Source organism: Saccopteryx leptura, chromosome 1, assembly GCF_036850995.1.
Source record: "Saccopteryx leptura isolate mSacLep1 chromosome 1, mSacLep1_pri_phased_curated, whole genome shotgun sequence".
Taxonomy (NCBI): Eukaryota; Metazoa; Chordata; class Mammalia; order Chiroptera; family Emballonuridae; genus Saccopteryx; species Saccopteryx leptura.
In genome coordinates, this window is record NC_089503.1 from 374,314,742 (window position 1) to 374,335,504 (window position 20,763).

Here is a 20,763-nt window from a genome sequence, read left to right on the forward strand (position 1 = left end):
CCAGCGCCCGGGCCATCTTTGCTCCAATGGAGCCTTGGCTGTGGGAGGGGAAGAGAGAGATAGAGAGGAAGGGGGGGGCGGGGGTGGAGAAGCAAATGGGCGCTTCTCCTATGTGCCCTGGCCGGGAATTGAACCCAGGTCCCCCGCACGCCAGGCCGACGCTCTACCGCTGAGCCAACCAGCCAGGGCCTCATGATTTGTTTTAAGTACCTTTTCCTTCATTGATGTTTCAAGCCTGATTTTCTGTAGGACCCACTTGTTCATTTTCCTGGAGGTCCGGGGTATCCTTCGAGCTCTCCTCCAACGCCGAGTTCTAAATGAAGACCTTCATCTCCATCAGCCTCTTCGCTGCCCAGCTCTCACATCTGTACACAGTAGTTGGGAGTATGAGGGTGTGGATGGCCTTAGCCTTGGTCTCTCTGGACGTATCTTTGCTCTTGCTGATCTTATTTAACTCTTCCGACTCTCAGCCTTTTCTTGATTTCTTGGCTGCAGCCTCCATTTGAATTGATACCCTCCAATACCTTCTGATATCCAGGCTCAAAGTGTCCAGAAATGAATCTATGTGTGGATTGTATTGTGTACACAGGAAGGTGCTCTGGCTGGCAGCTCTACTCCCAGAGAACACGCCTTTCAAAATTAGAGGTGATTTTCCATGTGAATGGAGCATGGATTTGACCTTGAAACCAAACGTTCTGTGCAATCTTGTAAGAACAGAGGTTAGGAACCGGGGTTTGAAGACATGCCTCATTTTTGGTGCTTTAAAAGGAGGGCTTTTGGCATCTCTTCACAAGCCTGTGGGTCGGTAGAAGCACCAGAGCTCAGTGCACAACCATAACATGGCAACAGCTGAAATAAATAAGAGAATTCATTGTTTAGGAAACCACTAATGTTCTGAGGTTTCAGTGAGAACAATTGCACGGTAAATATGTGAGGTGGTTATGACTAACTGGCATGATTGCCTTTTGTTGGTTTTTCCCTCTACAGAAGTATTTTTTGTCCAGTTCTGTGGTTTGCAAAAAAAAAGGAAGAATTTGGTGGATAATCTTTTTCCTTTTATAACAGCAACCCTCCACGGGCTGGCTCGATTCTTCTAGAAGTGTGCTGTTCCAGAATGATAGCCATTAGCTGCAAGTGGCTATTTAAATTTAAATTAATTTCGATGAAAAAAAACATTGAACATTTAATTTCTTAGTCATGCTAACCATGTTTTCAAGTGCTCAACAACCACATGTGGCTAATGGCTACTCGATTGGAAAGGACCGGTGTGGAATATTTCTATCACCACAGACAGTTCTACAGGACAGGGCTACTGTTGGGTGACCTGCATTCAGATATGGCAGGAAGACCCATCAGCTGTGTGGCCATGGGTCCCTCTCTGGGCTCTTATTCCCTTGCCTAAAAATTAGAGGTTGGGTTTTGGGTTTGGTGAGACAGAAGGGCGTTCATGCTCACAAAGTAAAGAAACTACCAGTGAAAATTATTCGGATCTATACACAGCATCTGTGTTCCAAGTTCATATAAAACAATTGGTTTAAAATGGTAACTTAGGCAAAGCTCTACTGTGAATAATCCATCTTTGAAAACCTTAACAAGCTGTCGCTATCCATTGGCCAAGCCCAGGCCGACTGAGGGTCGTCTCACGGTGGCGTGCTCCCCGTCAAAGCTGCAGGAACTCTGAGGACCGAGCTGCTGCCCCTCCGGCCACAAGGGCCAAATGTGGCAGTAAGCCTGGAACCCCGACCCAGAAATCAGGGTCCTCCTCCTCAGTTAAAACAACTTGCCAAGTTAAAGCAGAGAGGTGATCTGGGGCGGGGGAAGGAGGTTGTTTACTGAGAACACACAAGGGTAAAGGTTGAACAACTGTCTTGTGAGTGTGGTGAGTTCTTATTCCATAATAAAAATTTTATAGGTGCAAGAAATGAACTCAGGTCAAGTGCCTGCTCTTTCCTGTGTATGTATCTCTAATCCATTTCAAATCAACAGGACGATAAATCTTTACTGAGCCAGCACTGTGCACGTGATGTGCACATTCTGTGACAGCTAGAAAAGCAGGCTAAAGTGAGGGCCCTTCTTGGGAGGCTCTGGCCAGCTGGCACAGAAGAAGGAGGAACACTGCGAAGCATTTAGAAATGAACCAAAAGGTTGTGGTGGAACAGAGTCCAAAAAGACATGATTCACAGTACCAAATAAGCACTGAACACATTCAGAGACAGAAGAGGACTGGACTTATCAGGGAAGGCTTCATGGAAGAGGCAGGTTTTAAACACTGAAGAAAATGGAGGCACCTGGGTGGATCGGGGAGGAGACTCTAGGCCTCAGCAATTTCATTGTCCTTCTCAATTCTATGTCACCTTGGGAGGCAGTTTAGCATAGTGTCTTGGTCTGAAAACCTAGAGCTAGACTATGTGGTTCAAATCCTGGTCCTGTCACTCATTAGCTGTGCCATCTTGGCCAACTTTCTTAGCTTCTTACTGGATCATTACGAGGATAAAATGAGCTCATATATAAGTTTTAGCTACAAGGTAAGTGCCGCTCTGATCCCTTTTTCTCTGGGATTATTTGTTTTTACTTATAATGTTTAGATTGACTAGCTCTGCTTTTAATAGAAGTCTCAATAATTTGTATTTCCTTGATCTCTCTATGATTTACTCAGTTTGGTTTTCTTGATTTTTAATTTTTGTGATTGGTAAATATATCTTATGTAGGTCAGACCAACCCTCAGAATTATCCTGGTGAATGCTTCAGTCTGTCTTATCAAACTACTCATGTCATCAGAGCCCTGAACAGAAGTCACTTACTCACCAAATATAAGAACGGTCTTAATGTGCCTGCCAGGGCCACACCTGAATTACACAAGAGACTCAGGAAGACCTCTGCACTCTGTCAGTGTTCTTCCAAATTCTTTGAGGGCAAAGACTAGCCTCAATGCCCAGCCAGCGTTCGAAGAGTGTGTGACACCTCCTAGTTGGTCCATGTCTCCTGAACTAAACTGACTTCCCTTTGTAAAAGGGGTCAGTGATGCTTAACTCCTACTGGCTTCTATAGGGTAACATAATTCAATTCCATTCAGCTCAACCGACATTTAGTAAGTGTCTCCTCTGTGCTCGGTTTAGTGCCAGATGTCTGAGTGGTGAACAAGGTAGGCACAGTCCCTGCTGTCATGGAGCTAATGTAACCATTCTATCATTCCTTTGAGTCTTATAAGAGAAAGATACTCTAGGAAATGTAAAGGAAACTTGTGAAGCGTTGCATTCTCCTGACAGTCTCAGGACAGAGCACCTCCGACAAGGTACACTGAATCCAACTTGAATTATGATTGGCCAGTAGAGTTCTCATTCCCAGACGTAAGTGGGCTGTGCCCTGTAATGATGCTGAAGGGCGTGTCGAGCAGAATGTAGGATGAGGTGACTGGTTTGCCCAACATCTCAATCAATGGTGTTATAGCTTGAGATGAGGGAGGAAGAGAACTTCCAAGCCTCACGGTTAGGGGGCAGTCCTGTTCTCTCCTTATTATGATCTCAACAAAGCATTTATAAGATTTCCTGTGAACTTTAACTCCCCTGCATGAGTTAGAAGAGGTCTGATTGCCTGTTACAGAAACCGTGACAATGGCTTTAGGAGCAGGGTTGAATTTTCCAGGTAGCGAGAGTTCCAGAGCGTGGCTGTCCAGGGTGAGGTCAGCTGACTCCATGATGAAGACAGCAGTACTGCTCTTTACTTCTCACTTTAAAGCAGATCACACTGTGGAACGGGGGCTGGTCTACCTTCCCCAGGGTCAAGGCTCTCCACTGACACCTGTGGAGAGAAGATGTTTCAAAATGAAACAAAACAAGAAGAATGAACAGTGAGGGTTCAGATCCAAGCACTGCCCCTTTGTAGTGGAATGACCTTGGGCAAATGACTTCACCCTTCTGTGCCTCAGCTTCACCATTGTAAAGAATTTTTAGTATAGTACACATAACACAAAACTCAACATCTTAACCATTCTGAAGTTAAACCAATATCATTCAGTGACATTAAATATACTGCTTGCAAAAATTTGGAAATACTTCAAAATGAATATGAAGCGACAAAAAAAAGAAGCACTTGATTTTTTTTAATTAAACAAAACATCAGAAAAACAAAGGACAAGTCAAAGAAAGTTGTTTTATTATGCAAATGAGATATAAAACCAACTTTTATTTCATTAGTGAAAATGCGCTATACAAAAGGCTGAAAGTACTGAAGTGTCTGCACGTTCCCAGATCCCCTAACTTTTGTGAGTGGTGTACATTCACATTGTTCTGCTCCATCACCACCATGTCCCCACAGAACTCTTATCATCTTGTAAAACTGAAACTCTATACTGATTAAATGATATCTCTTCATTTCTCACTCCTCCTAATCCCCGGCAATCGCCATTGTTGTGAGGTATTTTCCGGACTGAGGAAGAAAGAAGGGCGTAGCCACCAAGTGTGGAATAGCAAAAGCTTTATTCAGAGCACATCCCGGATGAGGTTCTCTGGTCCACTAGACGGGCCAGAGAAGTCCCGCGGATTCTCCTGCTTGGGGGTAATTTATAGGGTCGGTAGGGTGAAGGTGAGTTGATATGACGTGGAGAAATTTCATTGACTGACAGACAGTTGTTCTTTTTCAAAGGGCTCCTGGGAAGTTTCTTTTGGTGGACATGGGTGTGGGCGTTTCCAGCCAAAGTTCCCAGACCTGGTTCCTCACGTAACCTTCCCCCATTGCCACCTGACCTCACATTCTGACCTTTTATGTTAGATAGGCGCACCGCTACTCATCTGGCTACTTCCTGCTGGTTAGGGGTGTCATGGGAAAGGGAGGTCGGAAGGTGGTGGCTCTGAGGTGGGTTGTGTATATGGGTGTAGGAGCATTTGTTTGACCGTGACTCGAGAAACCTCGTGGATGCGGTCCTGTAAGAATTTAAAAAAGAGGAGCAAATATGAGTTATACGCTGATAATTAGAAGAGGACCTAGGATAGGGGCAGCCCAGGTGAGGATGGGTGGCTGCCACCAGGAGTTAAGGGGGTTGTAGGAGGAGAGATCCTTGTGTAGTTTCTCTTGTAGACGATTGAGGACATTGACGTTTTCTTCCACCGGGCCAGTCTCATTGATATAGTAACAGCATTGCTCCCTGCTTTAACTCACTCTGGTGGCAGGTTCCCAGTGGGAGGGACAGGAGCAACAGGAGGCTCTGCAGGGCCCAACCTTTTGGTGAGCCAAAGATGGGTGGGGCCCAGTGGTTCCGACTGCCAGCAGTCCTGCATGGGGGCAAGCTTGAGGCGAGAGACATGGTACCAAGGTGTTTGCCCTGGGAGCTTGGCTGCAGTAGGAGTAGTCAATATTACCATATGGGGTCCTGTCCACCTGGGCTGTAGGGAGTCGGGCTGGAGCTCCCTCAGAAGAAACCGATCTCCTGGCTGGAGGAGGACCACTGGGTGTGCTTCATCTGGACCCCCTATGGGAGGAAGGGTCCGTGTGTTCCATGAGAAGATGGCGGAGTAAAAACAGAAAGGAGAGGTAGGTGGCAAGAGGAGGGGGGTTTGGCTAAGAGAGCAAAATTGGGAATTCAGTGTCAAAAGAAGCCTATTAGATCGAGGAAAGATAGAATCTGAAGGAGTGCGAAAAAGGGAATTCTGTCCAAACCGCATGTCAGGAGTGGTGTGCGAAGGAGAAAAGAAGGGGTCCCGTTCACTCCCATAACCGAGACCTGTGAGGGAACTGGAGGTCCAGAATGTGGTGGTAAAACAGAAGGTAGCCCCCATGTCCACAAGAAATGAGATGAGCTTACCTGCTACCAGCACTATTACCCTGGGCTTGGCCAGGGTGATGGGGGTCTTTGAGCCCGGGCCACGTCAGTCGTCCATGAGACCTAGGAGTTTGAGCGATGGGCCCGCCTGGCTGGCTTGGCCTACCATCTGGGTGGCTTGTCCTCCACGTAGAGGCGCTGAGGAAGAGCCTGTTGCCCAAAAGGGGCAATCGCTCTGCCAGTGACCAGGCTGCTTGCAGTTAGGGCAGGGCTTAGTGGGTGGCCTCGGGCAGGGGCACTACCAGGACCAGTGACCCTCCTTGTCACATTTAAAGCAAGCTTCTGGTGGGGTTCCTCTTTGAGACCCAGACTTGGGTAGGGCACCTCCTGTGCCTTGCCCCTGTTGCTCTGCCAGCCTCAGGGCTGCCACAAGAGTCTGGGTTTGGAGGGTTACCTTCTGCTGCATACTGGTCTGGCGAGCAGCCTCAGCCTTTTCCTACTAGGCATGACCATTAAAAATTTTAAATGCCATGTTCACCAGGTCTTGGATAGGGGTTTGGGGGTTGAGAATAAGAGGAGGAGGGCTCCTGGGGAGCCGGGCACCCAGATCCAGCCGGAAACGCTGGAGCCAGAGGCAGGACAGGGCCAGGCCTTCCTGCAAGAAGACTGGGGCTGGGCCGTGGGGTCAGGAGCCCTGCAAACCCGTGTGAGGGCCAATGGCCAGCAGAGGAGGGCCTGATGGGGGATGGGCTTAAGAACACAGTGGAGAAGGGAGGGGCCCCTGGCTGGCAGGGGAGGAGAAAGAGGGACTGGTATTTGCAGGTGAATGAGAAACAGGATCTGGTGAAAGGAGGGGAGGAGCCTGATAAGATGGAGGGAACCTTGCAGGAGGGGAAGAGAGTTGGGGATCGGCGAAGGAGGAAAGATCAGGAGCAGAGGGTTTAGCTGAGATTTCTCTGGCCAAAAGGACCCGTGTTGTAGAGCAACTGGCACAGAGATTAAGACGAGAGCGCATATGCCAGAAGCCCTGAATATAAGGGATCTCCAACCATTTCCCAGTTCTTTGGCAATAGTTACATTGGTGAGTGTTGGGCAGATAAAATATATTATGCTCACTTTGTTAAAGATGGCGCTGCCCACGTAGAGGCCCATCACCCGGGTGATGTTAATGTGTGTTGGAGGTGGGCTGTGGGCAGGCAGAATTCTTGTAGCCTGAGGCTTGGTTTTAGGACTAAGCCTTTCCCACCCTTTTTGATGTGGTGCAATCCCATCATGCCTCAGATAAGTGACTTTGTATTAGAGACTTCCCTATTTTGTATATTGGATTAAAGGTTTGGATTTCTACACTATAAAATGGGGGCAGAACAGGAGCTTGCTCTCTGGGTTCCTGAAATGAGCATTAGAGAGCAGAGCAGAAAAAGGCCACGTGGAAGAGGCCAGAAGAAGCAGCCAAGATGGCGGAGTGTTGAGTGAGAGGCCAGTTTGTGCAGAGTTTGTGCAGGGAGAAGGAAGGAGATGGGGAACAGAGGTGAATAAGTCTGGTGAGCTAGAAACCTTTGATTCTAGGAAACTTGGATAAGTCAGTAGCTTTGTGAGCACTGAATGTGAGTGGGTTTTTGGAGCCCACCGGGTGCAAGCTAGGATTAAAGATGATGGCCCACCAGTTTTTGGCTCCGTTGTTTCTTTACCGACTGTCTGAATCCAATGCGAACCTGCATGAGCCAGGCGGCTGTGATGGTGGCTCTGGCCACTGGCTTTACATTTGGCGTAGTCTGTGGCAGGATTCGATACAGATTGGTATGGAGCCACCACCACCTTTGAGTGGTGGAGTAGAGGACTGGCTGCTGTTATGGTTCCCCATGGCTGTCCTTTTGGGGGCTCTAGGCTGGCTGACTTTTACAGCCATGCATGAAGAAACCGAGAGCTCTGTGGAAGAGGCTTCCCAGGACCTGCAAACCGAGCAGTGGAAGGAGCTGGAGGAAACGTGGCAGAAACAGATGCTGACCCTGGAGCTGGAGGAAGTGCTGGAAGAGGAGGTTGACAAGGTTTGCGAGATTCGCCTGGAAATGGAGCAGCCAATGGAGGAGCAATCACAGGTTCGTGAGTTGCAGATTGCCCTGGAGGTTGTGGAGAGCCAGCAGTGGCGGGAGGCCAGGGCTGGGGCTGAGGCTGGAGCTGCAAGGTCTGCGGAGCAGAAGGCATCAGCGGCCCAGGACTCGAGCCTGGCAGTGCAAGCTGGTGTTTCCAGTTCCTCTTTGGAGGATGAGAAGAATCGGGCTGGAGTTGCAATCTGCAGTCTCCAGAAGGTGATAGCCCAGCAGCAAGGAATACTTGCTATGTCCCTGGTAGGTCTGTGATTTGGGGGCATAGGGGTGGATGCTATCATGCTCTCCAGAGCCAAGATGGAAATGCTGACTGCCATTGCCATGTGCCCCTCTTTGGGACAGTATAAGACCTGCCAGGACGGCAGGAATGAGGGGGGTGGCTGAGGTCTCATGTGCATGGACTGATTTCCTGGACTACGACCGGAGTGGGCATTGGCTCCTTTGTTGGATGGACTTACGGATTTTGGACAATGTGAAATACCCTGATGGGGGTGGGGGGTGGCTTTGCTAGAGGCCCTTCCCCTGCCCCAGGAAGCTTTTCCCATGGCTAGAAAGAAGGCTGAGGAAATTTTGCGCTTTTGGCAAAGTGCTCAGATATTGGTGAAATGTACCTTGTAATTGTTGAAACTGTATGATTTGTCATGTTGCTGTAATTTGTGTAATGTGCCTAATTTCCTTGCACAGGGATGCCGGTGAAATAGATTGTGGGTAGTAAAGTGAGTATAGGGGTGGATTGTTGGGCAGATAAAATATATTATGCTCACTTTGTTAAAGATGGCGCTGCCCATGTAGAGGCCCATCACCCAGGTGATGTTAATGTGTATTGGAGGTGGGCTGTGGGCAGGCAGAATTCTTGTAGCCTGGGGCTTGGTTTTAGGACTAAGCCTTTCCCACCCTTTTTGATGTGGTGCAATCCCATCATGCCCCAGATAAGTGACTTTGTATTAGAGACTTCCCTATTTTGTATATTGGATTAAAGGTTTGGATTTCTACACTATAAAATGGGGGCAGAACAGGAGCTTGCTCTCTGGGTTCCTGAAATGAGCATTAGAGAGCAGAGCAGAAAAAGGCCACGTGGAAGAGGCCAGAAGAAGCAGCCAAGATGGCGGAGTGTTGAGTGAGAGGCCAGTTTGTGCAGAGTTTGTGCAGGGAGAAGGAAGGAGATGGGGAACAGAGGTGAATAAGTCTGGTGAGCTAGAAACCTTTGATTCTAGGAAACTTGGATAAGTCAGTAGCTTTGTGAGCACTGAATGTGAGTGGGTTTTTGGAGCCCACCGGGTGCAAGCTAGGATTAAAGATGATGGCCCACCAGTTTTTGGCTCCGTTGTTTCTTTACCGACTGTCTGAATCCAATGTGAACCTGCATGAGCCAGGCGGCTGTGATGGTGGCCCTGGCCACTGGCTTTACAGTGAGGACGTTAAAATCCAAAGTCCCTTCAGGAGGCCACCTGGTTCGATTATCCAGTGGTTATAGTGGCCCGGCCACATTGGAGAAGATCAGTTTCTTCTTCTTTAGGTAGGGAGAGATTCTGGATAAGGCACTCCAGGAGTGTTTTAGAGTCAAGTGTAGACTCCTGTGCTTCTATGGCCACCCTCAGCCCTCAGAGTGATCAGAGATGAGAATTGGCATACCGCAACTCAAGCTCTGGTCACTGGATGGTTAGGTAGAGTGGGTGTGTCTGGGATGTCTCCACAGGCACACAAACACTCGGAACGGATAAGAGGTCCCTGACACAGCTGCGATTATGGACAGGAAGTCTTGGTGGAAAGAACTGAGGGGAGGCTGGAGGCAGGGGACTTACCCCACCGTGTGCAGAAGTGGGTGGGAGGTCGGAGGTCCTGGTTCTTCATCGGAAGGGAAGGGGAGAGGAGTGGTCCCTTGCAGACTTCAAGCTCCTCCCAGGTTTCAGCACCAAATGTAAGGTATTTTGCCCACCAAGGAAGAAAGAAGGGCATAGCCACCAAATGTGGAACAGCAAAAACTTTATTCAGAGCACATCCCAGATGAGGTTCTCTGGTCTGCTAGACGGGCCAGAGAAGTTGTGCGGATTCTCCCATTTGGGGGTAATTTATAGGGTTGGTAGGGTGAAGGCAAGTTCATATGATGTGGCGAAATTTCATTGGCTGATGGACAGTCGTTCTTTTTCAAAGGGCTCCTGGAAAGTTTCTTTTGGCGGGCATGGGCGTGGGCATTTTCAGCCAAAGTCCCTGGACCTGGTTCTTCACATGACTTCCCCCATTGCCAATTGACCTCACAGTTGTACCCTGTCTCTGTGAGTTTGACTATTCTAGGCACTGCACTGGAGTAAATCATACAGTACATTCCACCATTTCTAAATGAGAATAACAATATCTTTTTTGTTAAGGTGATTGGGAGGATTCCAACTAAATATAGAAAGCATTTCACCCAAGCCTAGCACCAAGGAGGCACTCAGTGAAGGTTGGCTAGCATTTTTAATATGTTATAGAGGCTGTGCTAGACAGATGTGAGAGACAAAGGTGAACAAGATACAGCCTGTTGGGCAGGTAAAATGTATTATGCTCACTTTGTTAAAGATGGCACTGCCCACGTGGAAGCCCATCGCCCAGGTGGTATTAATGTGTGTTGGGGGTGGGCTGTGGGTAGGCAGGATCCTTGTAGCCTGGGGCTTGGTTTTAGGACTAAGCCTTTCCCACCCTTTTTGATGTGGGGTGGTGCAATTCCATCATGCCTCAGATAAGTGACTTTGGATAAGAGACTTTCCTATTTTGTATATTGGATTAAAGGTTTTGATTTCTGCACTTTTATAAAGTGGGGCAGACCGGGAGCTTGATCTCTCAGTTCCTGAGATTAGCATTAGAGAGGAGAGCAGAGAAAGACCATGTGGAGGAGAAGGAGATGGGGAACAGAGGTGAATAAGTCTGGTGAGCTAGAAACCTTTGATTCTAGGAAACTCGAATAAGTCAGTAGCTTTGTGAGCACTGAATGAGTGAGTTTTGAAGCTCAGTGTGTGTTTTTACTTGCCCACCAGGTGCAAGCTAGGACTAAGGCTAATGGCCCACCAGTTCTTGGCTCCATTTTTTCATTACTGTCTGTTCAAATCCAATGTGAACCTGCATGGGGCAGGTGGCTGTGATGGTGGCCGTGGATACTGGTTTTACACAGCCCTACCTTCAAGGATCTTCTGCTCAGTAGAAAAGAGTTCACCTTTACAAGTGACAATAATTAAGTCGAAAAGTGAAAATTTCCAGAGGACAAGTACCAACAGTGTTTTGGGGGAATTTATTAGCTAAAATGTTGAGAGAAACCTTCACGGAAATGGAAGCATTTCTTTGAAGGATTTGGTCCAATGGAAATAGCCACAGGGACACTTCGTGAAGCAAGACTGCATGTGCAAGGACATTGTATCAGTCAGCTCAGGCTGTGTAACAAAGTATCACAGACAGAAAGGCTTAACATTTATGTCCTGTTGGGCAGATAAAATGTATTATGCTCACTTTGTTAAAGTGGCGCTGCCCACGTGGAGGCCGTTGCCCAGGTGATATTAATGTGTGTCTCTGGGCAGGCAGAATCCCTGTAGCCTGGGGCTTGGTTTTGGGATTAAGCCTTTCCCACCTGTTTTGATGTGGGGTGGTACAATCCAATCATGCCTCAGAGAAGTGACTTTGTATTAGAGACTTCCCTATTCTGTATATTGGATTAAAGGTTTTGAATCTACACTATAAAATGGGGGCAGAACGGGAGCTTGCTCTCTTGGTTCCTGAGATTATCATTAGAGGAGAGAGCAGAGAGGAGAGCAGAAAGAGGCCATGTGGCCAGGAGAAGCAGCCAAGATGGCAGAGTGTTGAGTGAGAGGCCAGTTTGTGCAGTTTGATGCTGGTGAAGGAAGGAGATGGGAAACAGTTGTGAATAAGTCTGGTGAGCTAGAAACCTTTGATTTTAGGAAACTCAGATAAGTCAGTAGCTTTGTGAGCACTGAATGTGAGTGGGTTTTGGAGCCCAGTGTGTGTTTTTACTTGCCCGCCGGGTGCAAGCTAGAATTAAAGATGACAGCCCATCAGTTCTTGGCTCCGTTGTTTCTTTACCGACTGTCCAAATCCAATGCGAACCTGCATGGGCCGGGCGGCTGCTGCGATGGTAGCCCTGGCCGTGGCTCCTGGTTTTACATGTCCTCATAGTCTGGAGACTAGAAATCTAAGGTGCTAGCACAGGAGGTCAGGTGAGCTCTTTCTTGGCTCGTGGATGGTGGCCCTCTCACTGTGCCCTCACAGAGAGGAGAAACAGTAAGCTCTCTGGTCACTTCTCATAAGAACACTAATCCTATGGGATCATGGCTCCACCCTTATGACTTCATTAACATTAATTACTTCCTCAGAGGCCCCACCTCTAACTGCAGTCACCCTGGGATTTAGGGCATCCATGTGTAAATTTTTGGAGGAGACAAAATAGGCATGAAGGCGGGAAAAGAAAACCTTTATAGGGAACATTCAGTACTATAATTTGATTGAGCATCACAGGGCTGATGGTGGAGGCACGGGGAGAAACAAAATGATACCTGAGGACTGGCCTGGACTGCAAAAGGCCTCCACTAGCACCCATGACATTCAGGAATATGTTCTGTCTGCAGCAGGGAGTGTCTGGGGGCTTCCAACTAGGAAGTTGCAATGTTAGAACCTGCTTTGGGAGAATGATTTTGGCAGTGGTGGATTTTACAGCCTCTATCTTGGAGCAGAGAAGTGGTGTTATAAAGTATTGCACCCCAGATTCTGAAAGGCACTGTACCTCACTTCATCGAGTCCACGTAGAGACACCCAGTCCAGATAAATTTTGAAGAGTTTTATTAAAGGAGGAGATTTATTAATATGCTGGCCGCATATGGCTGACACAGGGCATCAGGCCCAAATCGTGCAGTTTCCAAAAATAGTTCAGGGGCTGCTTATATACCCTTGATCACACACGGGTGGGGGAGAGCATGACATTATGGCACAATTATTAACAAGATTATAACATTTGTCTAGGAGATACACAGAAACATTAGGACTCTCACTCTCGAGGTAACACAATCAGGGACATTTACAAATCTTTCAGGGTTCCTCTTCCCTCACTAGCCTCGAGGTATTTTACTCTCCAGATTCCAGGAAAGGAAGGAACTACAGTCAATGCAAGGTGGTATGTAAGTTCTGCCTCCTATTGAAAGAGAAGAAGTTTCTAGTTAATTTTAATCCTTTCAGAGAACTTAAAACCAAATGACCCTAGTCATCCTTGTAAGTCAGGAGACTTTTCCATTCCTTTTCCTCTATTTTCCAAGGAAAGGACAGGAAAGCTTGACCTTTTCTTCCTAGAATATCAACATTAATTTGCAGCTTTTTGGTACCTTACAACAATGGGAGCTTCGGCAGATTAAATATCTAGCTCCAAGTCCCCCAACCTGACCTTTCCCGTGGCGTTCCTGAATGCTAGCCACTTGCTGTTTGTCTGGTGAGGACAGAACGGAGGGGTCTGGGCACAGACCCTGTGGTGCCCTCGTGCAAAATCAGTACAAAGGGCATGGAAACCTGATCCATCTCCAACCCAGACTTCCAAGCCTTAATCAGCTCCAAAGCAACACTGTCCTGTTTCTCTCAGGAAAAGGTTTTTGAATGGGGACTATTGACTGAAATAACCTCAGAGGTTGCCATTTTGTAAATTTTAATTATTGATTGATTTTAAAGAGCAGAAGAAAGAGAGAGAAACATCAATTTTTTTGTTCCACTTATCTACGCATACATTGGCTGGTTCTTGTGTGTGGCTTGCTCTCTCTGACTGCTGTATACACAGCACACAAACTGATCTTGCATTTCTCAGAAGGAGATATCTAGTTGTCAGAGGTCAAAAATAGTCAAATCTCAACTAGAGAGCTCCTCAGGGCGAGATTACAGAAGGAATGCCTCGCCCAGGGGTAAAGTTCTCCGGCCTCCAGAGGCAACAGGTCCCAGCAGCCACTGCAGCCAAGAACTAAAAATAGCCACAGTATAAAACCCCAGCTCCCAGACCTTGGAGAAGCATTCAGTGAGACTGTGATAAAGCTTCAACTGTTGTTTCCTAACACAGCGGGGAGCCACCAAGTGTTCCCTGAAATCACTAACCCGACCTCAACAATTAAAGGGGATTTACCGGCGGGACTGAAGGCTCCTTTCTAACTCTGACTCCTCTCTAGTGGAACTCCTCAGCGTACAGAGGTGGAAAGCAAGGTCCTGCTTTACTCAGCACTATGTACCCCTCCTCCATCTACATCAGGGGTCCCCAAACAACGGCCCCACGGGCCGCATGTGGCCCCCTGAGGCCATTTATCCGGCCCCCACCGCACTTCCGGAAGGGGCACCTCTTTCATTGGTGGTCAGTGAGAGGAGCATAGTTCCCATTGAAATACTGGTCAGTTGGTTGATTTAAATTTACTTGTTCTTTATTTTAAATATTGTATTTGTTCCCATTTTGTTTTTTTACTTTAAAATAAGGTATGTGCGGCGTGCATAGGGATTTGTTCATAGTTTTTTTATAGTCCGCCCTCCAACAGTCTGAGGGACAGTGAACTGGCCCCTTGAGTAAAAAGTTTGGGGACCCCTGATCTACATCCTTTCAGTCTTTCATGCCTTCACCGGATACTGACTGAACAGGGCGCCATTCCTCCATTCAGTGTCTCTGCTCACACATAACGTCCTCAGCATTGACCACAGCACCTCATATGGCCGTTTCTTTATCCTCCTGTTTTCTTTGCACGCCTGGCATGACACTGTACTTGGGGTCATCTGTCTGCCCTCCTAGGACGTTGGCCAGCCACAGGGCGAGGGTCTGACACTTTAAAGGTTGTGCCGGCCTGGCCCCGCCCTCCCTGTTTTTGTAACTCTTTATTAGTGGGATGTTGTTCCTTCTGGATTCTTGCTATTTCCTGCTTCTTGCTATTTCTCTCATATTGTCTCGCTCTCCTTTTTTTCTCTATGTGCTAAAAGATTGTTTCTTATTTTCCAGCTCTTCTATTACATTTTTAAAGATTTTTGAGAGTTACATTCTAATTCCTAGTAATCCCCTTCTTATTCTCTAATTGTTCCTTTATCACAGAGGCAAAAAAAAAAGAGGGAATGCTGCTGGGTGCAGACACAGGGACGAGAGGTCACGCCAGCCGCCCTCACATCAGGGATGCGGGAAGGGAGCGGGTCTCTGAATGCCAGGAGGAAGCATCACGGGCACTGGGCACTGCCACACACACATTGGTCACATTAGATGTCTTCGTTTGGAGCCTGCAGGCAAACACCCCCTTTCCTGAGGTGGGGTGTGTTGGGCAGATAAAATATATTATGCTCACTTTGTTAAAGATGGCGCTGCCCACATGGAAGCTCATTGCCCAGGTGATTGCTTGGGATGGATGTGATTATATTAATGTGTGTTGGGGTGGGCTGTGGGCAGGCAGCATCCTTGTAGCCTGAGGCTTGGTTTTAGGACTAAGCCTTTCCCATCCTTTTTGATGTGGGGTGGTGCAATCCCATCATGCCTCAGATAAGTGACTTTGTATTAGAGACTTCCCTATTTTGTATATTGGATTAAAAGTTTCGATTTCTGCACTATAAAGTGGAGCAGAACAGGAGCTTGCTCTCTTGGTTCCTGAAATTAGTGTTAGAGGACAGAGCAGAGAGGAGAGCAGAGAAAGGCCATGTGGAGGAGAGGAGAAGCAGCCAAGATGGCAGAGTGTTGAAGGAGAAGCCAGTTTGTGCAGAGTTTGTGCAAAGAGAAGGAGATGGGGAACAGAGGTTGTTGGGCAGATAAAATATATTATGCTCACTTTGTTAAAGATGGCGCTGCCCACGTGGAAGCTGTTGCCCAGGTGATATTAATGTGTGTTGGGGGCGGGCTGTGGGCAGACAGGATCCTTGTAGCCTGGGGCTTGGTTTAAGGACTAAGCCTTTCCCACCCTTTTTGATGTGGGGTGGTACAATCCCATCATGCCCCAGATAAGGGACTTTGTATTAGAGACTTCCCTATTTTGTATATTGGATTAAAGGTTTTGATTTCTACACTATAAAATGGGGACAGAATGGAAGCTTGAGCTCTTGGTTCCTGAGATTAATATTAGAGGAGAGAGCAGAGAGGAAAGCAGAGAGAGGCCACGTGGAGGAGGCCAGGAGAAGCAGCCAAGATGGCGAAGTGTTGAGTGAGAGGCCAGTTTGTGCAGAGTTTGTGCAGGGAGAAGGAAGGAGATGGGGAACAGAGTTGCATATGTCTGGTGAGCTAGAAATCTTTGATTCTAGGAAACTCGGATAAGTCAGTAGCTTTGTGAGCACTGAATGTGAGTGGGTTTTGGAGCCCAGTGTGTGTTTTTACTTGCCCGCCGGGTGCAAGCTAGGATTAAAGCTAATGGCCCACCAGTTCTTGGCTCTATTGTTTCATTACCGTCTGTCTGAATCTAATGTGAACCTGCATGGGCCAGGTGGCTGTGATGGTGGCCGTGGATTCTGGCTTTACAGAGTGGAAGTCAGCTGCCATCCCATTGAGACAGACTTGCCATGAGTCCCTCCCCTGGGACCCCACGCGGCATCTCCTGCTGGTTCTGGGACTGACCAGTTTCAAGCTCACAGTTTCTCAGGGGTCCTGGCAGGGAATGTGGCCCCCACCTCCTTGGCAGCCCCCTTGGGGTTTATTCTGGGCTGTGGTATTATCAGTCAGTGTGCTCCTAACTGCTTTCTTTCTTCTGGAAGTTTGTCTAAACCCCTCGTCCGTTGGCAGCCTTGTCTCATTGACTTTATTCTTCTGAGCTGATTCCTTCTCATACTCCCCAGCTCTCATTGCAGCAGGATCTCAGGAAGGTCTGTGCATAGAAACCTCTCAATAATATTTTATGCACAAAGGGTTCTAAATAGAGTTTGGGCACTACTGAATTTAAAAGTGTTTAAATAGGGCTTCTCACCCAGGACTTCTCAGCACTTTTAATTTGCAAATATGTACTGCCAATCTCCAAGAGGGGGTGTGGACGGAGTGTTTTCCAGTTATCTGACCACAACGTTTTCTGTTTTTCAGGGAAGTCTCATGTCGTGCTAGTGTTTTATGAAATACACTGTGGAAAATGCTGGATTAGTTTACCGGTATCATGCTAGCCCTGGAGCTGAAATACACTAGACCAGGCATCCCCAAACTATGGCCCACGGGCCGCATGCAGCCCCCTGAGGCCATTTATCCAGCCCCCCACCGCACTTCCGAAAGGGCCACCTCTTTCATTGGTGGTCAGTGAGAGGAGCACTGTATGTGGCGGCCCTCCAACGGTCTGAGGGACAGTGAACTGGCCCTCTGTGTAAAAAGTTTGGGGACCCCTGCACTAGACATTAGTAATATTTGCTGAATGCATGTGCAAAAAGAGGCTGAGTGGATGAGACCTAAATACCACCCCCACCCCACCCATAACAGATTTACCTGGTGGCCACGATGTCTGAGCTCAGACAGTGAGAACAGAGGGAAGAGCCCCCGCTGAACTCAGAGCAGCAGAGCTACGAGGTGCTCCAACCTCCGTATCTGGGAGACGGGAACACAACAGTGCTCTTACTTTCTGAGGCAGTTGTGACTATCAGAAGATAAACAATGTGAGACACTATTTTATAAAATGTAAAACACTAAGCAAATACAAGGAATCATTGTTGTTGTGAAATTCAGTTACCAGGTTACAGGAGTTAGAACGGGAAAGTGAAAGACGTTTGAACATTCTCTAAATGTATCAGATGGCTCGTCATCCTACATTTAGAAATGGCCAGAGTCACATGTCACAGGGAGGAATGCTTAGAAAAAAAACGGAGAAACCCTCATTCATGTGGCTTGCTCCTAGAACTAAATCAAGACTTTATCCTCACTTTGAAAGTGGAGGCCTTGAGATAGAAAAACAGATTCAGAGATCTTTAGGTCTAGAGAAGACCGTGGACGTCATCTGATCCAACGTACTTGTTTTACGTGTGTGCCAACTATGGTCGAGAGAGCTTTAGTCATTGGCCCCTAGTCATATTGAGATACTGGTAGAGGCAGAGCCAAGAAGCAGGTCTCCAGGTTCAAAATCATATTTACTGAGGCTCTAGTACAGGTTTGCCACTACCCCAGGGGGCAAGTAACACACACACAGTGGCATGGGTTCTACCGTGAAGGAGCTCATAAGTGCTCCAAGGAGTCCATGATAACAAAGAGGACGGGAGATAGTGAAACAGATTCCCACATGTGCCCTGACCGGGATCCATGCGACAACCCCCGTCTGGGGCCGATGCTCGAATCAACTAAGCCACTGCTGCAGGAGGGAAAGAGTGCGAGAAGAGGGAGAGGGAAGGGAAGCAGATGGTCACTTCTCACATGTTCCCTGACCGGGGGTCGAACCTGGGCTGTCTGCACACAGAGCTGACACTCTACCCACTGAGCACACTGACCAGGGCTAACAAAGATTTTCCAATGGGAGATTATATATTTCATATATTTATATATACATATACATTATACACTTCTATTTTATATTCACATATAAACCTATATATAAATCTTTAATTTATACAGATATATATATATATATATAAATAGGTATATCAAATAAAGGTAGATATATATGTATAAATATATAAATTATATAATCTCAGATACTAAATATGACTTAGGGAGGCTATAACTCTTTTCTTAATTCTTCATTTTGGTTATTTCTGAAATACTTTGAGATGTTCACAGATCCAAGTTGAAGAATCTGTTGTAAATGTCAAGGGCAGTGCCTTGACTTTAAAAACTCCAAGAGAAGCCCTGGTGGGATAACTCGGTCGGTTAGAGCATCGTCTCAAAGTGCGGAGGTTGCCAGTTCAATCCCCCGTCAGGGCACATAGAAAAACAGATGGATGTTACTGTCTCCCTCTCTCTCACTCTTTCTTTTCTCTCTCTAAAATCAACAAAATAAACATTTAAGAAAACCTCCAAGACAAAAGAGGACCTCCTGGCGGAGTCCGTCCTGCCTGATAGGCATTTGCTACCACGTGGGCCAAATGCCTCAGAGCCCACATGCCTCTTATGGCAAAAAGTGGAAGAGAAAACACCCATTTCCTTGGCAACAATGTTTGTTTAGTGTTGAAGTGTTATCCCTGTGTTTGGCAGGCTGATGCATCTATTAGTATTTTAATTTTTAAAGTTTATAGAGCAGCAAATTGGTTTGGCATCTCTTAGCAACTCTGATTCAGTCTTGGCAATCAGCGGGCACTGTCTCCCATTAGAGGAGCGAAAAAATGAAATGATGTGTTAGAGCATCTCAGGATGCCAAGTTTATTTTGTGTTTGGACAAATGGTATATTGTCTTGGTTTCCATTTCTTAAAACATCATTTTAAAAAAATCTCCCCTTTTTATATTTATGTTGGAAAATTCAATTTAACCCAAGAACCAGAACCCGAGCCAAGGCATTTAACAGTGTGGGGGCTGAGCCTACGACCCGGCAGTACCCTGTCCTCAGTGCAGCTGACCAGATTAGTGAGCTCTGGTGGCGCTGCGTAGGGGTGTGGTCCCGCGTAGGGGTGTGGTCCCAGGGACCCAGAGGAATGGAGGGGGATTAATGGGTAACTAAAGAAACAGCCTGCTGACACCCATGTGGCTCCAAAATGCTTAGCTGTTGGGGATAAAATTGGGCAACAGTCATGGTACAATCTCTGAAGGCTGGTGATTATTTATGAAGGTATACACACCCCGCAAAACAGGTCCTTTGACCTACGCTACAAAAAAATGGCTAAAGAAATTTGAGAAACATTACCTACTACTTCCTCCTTCTACGAATTCACAGAGCACATTAGCCGATAAAGGGAGCAGAAAAATCAACCGAGAGAACTTGAACCCTGTTTAACCCAGCACTTCCCAACATTTTGAAAATAGTAACTAAAACATTTCATACAGTGAAATCCAAACTTTCTGACTGAGGTTCTTCCCGTAGCACACTGAAAACTAATTGACAACAAAGGAAAAAACGTTTTAGTCTACATGAAATCCGTAGTTTGGCCCCTGAGATGATTTAATAAACCCAATGTTTTGTGGCTTATTAAAATTAGTTCTGCCTATTCCGACAGCCAGCTTGATGGCTGTTGGGCAGATAAAATGTATTATGCTCACTTTGTTAAAAATGGCACTGCCCACATGAGGCCGTAGCCCAGGTGATATTAATGTGTGTTGAGAATCCTTGTAGCCTGGGGCTTGGTTTTGGGATTAAGCCTTTCCCACCCTTTTTGATGTGGGGTGGTACAATCCAATCATGCCTCAGAGAAGTGACTTTGTATTAGAGACTTCCCTATTTTGTATATTGGATTAGAGGTTGTGAAGCTACAATATAAAATGGGGGCAGAAAGAGAGTTTGCTCTCTTGGTTCCTGGGATGATTAACATGAGAGAGCAGAGGGAGCAGAGCAGAAAGCAGAAAGAGGCCATGTGGCCAGGAGAAGCAGCCAAGATGGCGGAGTGCTGAGTGAGAGGCCAGTGTGTGCAGTTTGATGCTGGAGAAGGAAGGAGATGGGGAACAGAGGTGAATAAGTCTGGTGAGCTAGAAACCTTTGATTCTAGGAAACTCGGATAAGTCAGTAGCTTTGTGAGCACTGAATGTGAGTGGGTTTTGGAGCCCAGTGTATGTTTTACTTGCCCGCCGGGTGCAAACTAGGATTAAAGATGACAGCCCATCAGTTCTTGGCTCCCTTGTTCCTTTACCGACTGTCCGAATCCAATGCGAACCTGCATAGGCCAGAAGGCTGCTGTGATGGTGGCTCTGGCTGTGCCTCCTGGCTTTACAATGGCTCTCCCCTGGACCTGCAGGCTAGGTTGAAACATGGAATCACGCTTGTGACTTTTGGTCTCCAAAGCCCGTATCTTCCTGTGTGTTATTCTGCATGATGTGTGAGTGCATGTAAACCCCATCTTTGTGA

General features: G+C 47.1%; 1 protein-coding gene across 1 annotated transcript in view; it reads left to right on the top strand.

Annotated features, from left to right (window-relative positions):
* CLIC5 (chloride intracellular channel 5) overlaps positions 1 to 20,763 on the top strand; it is a 173,701-nt gene that overhangs the window by 13,521 nt on the left and 139,417 nt on the right. The window lies entirely within an intron of this gene.